Consider the following 3,297-nt stretch of genomic DNA (forward strand, 5'->3'; position numbering starts at 1 on the left):
AAATGACAAAAGTCAGAAATATCAGAATCAAATCAGAAAAACAAGAATTACTGTTTACGGGCAGTAAACGACGTCAAACGCCTTATAGACGAGTCGTTGATAGCTTTTGCTATCAGTTTTGTTCAGACGCTCATTTACCTATGGAATAGGGTATTCGTTTGCACATAAACACAACGAAAATGTAAGTTTAAATCTTAAAAAAAAAACGAAACCCTCCGCAGGATCCATGCCAAAAATAATATTTAATTCGTAGTTCAGTATGTTTACCTTAAGAAGCTTTACGTTAATGGAAAGATGGAGGTCTTTAATAGCGATCCAAGAACGATGAACGGAAATCCCTAACAGCTGCTCCTCAAGTGTGAAGCACTCCACCGGTATCCACCAAGAGTACAATGTGATGGAGGAGGAAGAGGTTGAGAGAATTAGTTGCCTCCCACTACTAGAAAAAGTAGAATAGACATCGGCTAAAAACCGATGTCTATGAACAAAAAAATCCGATGTCTTCGTGGGTGATGTTAAAGACCCCCCATTTAACATCGCTTTTAAACTGATGTTAAAGAAGACGTATAACATCAGTTTTTAAAAATGTTAAATTTCTAATGCATGTCTAATCTTCATATATTATCATAATATGATATTTTTATCAATTTAAACATATGTGAGATAAGTAAAATATTTCCATTTACTCATTAAACTGATGTTACTAATACCAGTAACAACGGTTTTCAAGATAAACCGATGTAAATATAACTTTTGACATCGGTTCTTTATTTCAAACCGATATCTATTGGTGACAAACCGATGTCTATAAAACTTAATAACATCGGTTTTCTGTTTTATGATTTTTTTTGTTTTAGTATTTAACATCGTTTTTAATCAATATTACTGATGTCAATGTTCAACTAAAACTGATGTATTAAGCTTTGACATACATCATTTTCCATTATAATGATGCTTGTGCCTTTTTTATTAATGCATATATTAAAAATATAGATGCCAAAAAATTGTCAAACAAATGAATTACCAAAACCATTTGGTGCATAATACCAGTAATATATAAATCTAACAACTAATATTCAAACATCCGGTACAACAGATTCATCTAATCCAAACATCAAGTACTACATATATCCATCCATCTATTCTACTACTGTCTATACAAAGAATTTGACTTGCTACCGGAAATACTAACAACGAAAACCAAACAGGAAAGTAAGCAAAACTTTCCGGGAGTAGTGAAGATCTTTAGTTATCAGGTGTTTGAGAGAAGGATATGATCGGCAATGTAAGGATGGTCACAGCTCTGAAAAGAAAGCAAGTGCAACATAACATCAGATAGGGTGAGAACATTATATATATATTCATGTTAAAAACAGAAATAAGGATTTGCATATTGACTGGAGGCAATCATTTCCAGAAAGTGAAGATAGAGATATAGCATATAAAAACACCCGGGCTTCAGTTAGAAGTCTTCATACCAGACTCGACGTACTAAATTTAAAGACCTATTAAGAGCTATGAAACTAAATGTAACTACAAAGATAGTATAAAATCCATGAAATGAGAACCATATCATATGTAAATATATGTAAATAACGGAGACCATGGGACGTTAAATTTCAATTAATACAGTGCCATTTTCCGGGCTAGTACAAGTGATTTTAAACTATAATCATTTAACTGAGAAGTAATCTCAGTTTATAAGCTATAATTTCGTCTATTTTGTAGCAATTATCTCTGGTGCAATAGTGCACACAACAAGTCATCTAAAAATTTATAGTTTCTGCTCCCGTTGATTTTCTCAACATACCTGTTTCGTGACTCCTTCCTCTGCAGTCTCATATCCTCTTTGACCATGTGATAGTTAAGCGGTTTCACTCTTCCTACAACATAAATTAGCAGACACGGTATAAATCATTTATAATCATTTATAATCATTGTATTTATTTATATTTTAGCACACACGATTTACAAAGGTGTATTATGAACTTTTTTTAGGGCACTGATAGATATATGTACGAGGTGCTGGTACAGATTATATGCATTGTATTTTTCAGGAGTTGGCACATCTATTACATAATGGTAATCGTAAAAAAGAAATGAATGACACTTACTTGTGAGAATCAAAGGTATGAGGAGCATTAGAGAGCTTGCGAAGATCAAACAGCTTGACTGTCTTATCCGTCGAGCCCGTGGCCAGTATCCATTCATTAAAAGGGTTAAATGTTAAGCAAATTAAACTACAACAAAAACATTTTATATTCCTTCAACCAGAGACGACATTACATGATGATTCTTTATACGCCAGCAAATAAGGTTAAAAGGAAGGCAGCAAACCCAACTTCTGACTACACCTATTGGTAACAATTAAGAGTAGGAAGCCACAATTCTCCTTCCTGACATATCTACTGTTAGAAAAGGTACACACTTCGCTCAATTAAAAGGTACATACTATAAATCGTCTAAATTGTTCTGTCTAACACTAAAATGCCAAATTAGCAGAAAATGTAAAATATGACTACACCTTCTGGTAGCTATTAAGAGTAGGAAATCACAGTTACTGCTTCCTGACATATCCATTGTCAGGAATCAGCATCTGGACCACTGTCATTGACGGTTGATGCAACTTCCACCATTCAGAAAATTTGTTGCAAAATAAATGTTTATAAGTTTATCAAAGTTGTGTGAATTTAGAAACTGGTATTATCATGAGCATTTCACTAAATAAAACTCAAAACAGACTGAATAAAAGTCTACCTGACCAACATGTCCTGATGCATTTCCTTGAGACTTTGAAGATAAATCATTCTCAAAATTTCCATTAGGAAGAGTTCCGGAATCATGAGTTTGACAATCCCCACTGACATTAAGCTGGTTTCCAACATTGTTCCCAGACTGTAAAGCATCTTTTATGTTCAATTCAGAGGCACGTGATTCATCGGTAGAAGTTGCATTTCTTTGTCTTATATCTGCCAACTCAATCTGGAGTGCTTGTATTGTATGCACAAATTCTACAAACTGAAAATGACTGTTATTCTGAGAATAAGTACTGCAAAAATATTTTGCACTAGCCAGCCATCTGAACACCATAACGAAATCTGAAAGATGCAATTTGACTGGTAAACAGAAAAAACCTGTAACTCGCAACATCGAATTCAATATCTATGAACTTACTCTGATGCTGAACGCAACAAGCAAGCAAAGTAAGACATAATATATATATATATATATGTTCCAAGAATCCGTATTAACCAACCTGTCTTTGACAATTCATCCACAGCTGATTATATTGTTCGG

The 3,297-nt window shown here is 33.7% G+C and overlaps 1 long non-coding RNA gene across 1 annotated transcript; it reads right to left on the reverse strand.

The window, feature by feature from the left end:
• Window positions 1-1,097: 1,097 nt before the first annotated feature.
• Window positions 1,098-2,199, reverse strand: LOC141666606 (uncharacterized). Its single transcript, XR_012552298.1, has 3 exons — window positions 2,115-2,199; window positions 1,811-1,883; window positions 1,098-1,303 (listed from the first exon to the last, which is right to left on the reverse strand). It is a non-coding gene; the product is annotated as an uncharacterized LOC141666606 (long non-coding RNA).
• Between the last annotated feature and the right edge of the window lie 1,098 nt (window positions 2,200-3,297).

This window comes from Apium graveolens, chromosome 6 (assembly GCF_009905375.1).
Source record: "Apium graveolens cultivar Ventura chromosome 6, ASM990537v1, whole genome shotgun sequence".
Lineage (NCBI taxonomy): Eukaryota > Viridiplantae > Streptophyta > Magnoliopsida > Apiales > Apiaceae > Apium > Apium graveolens.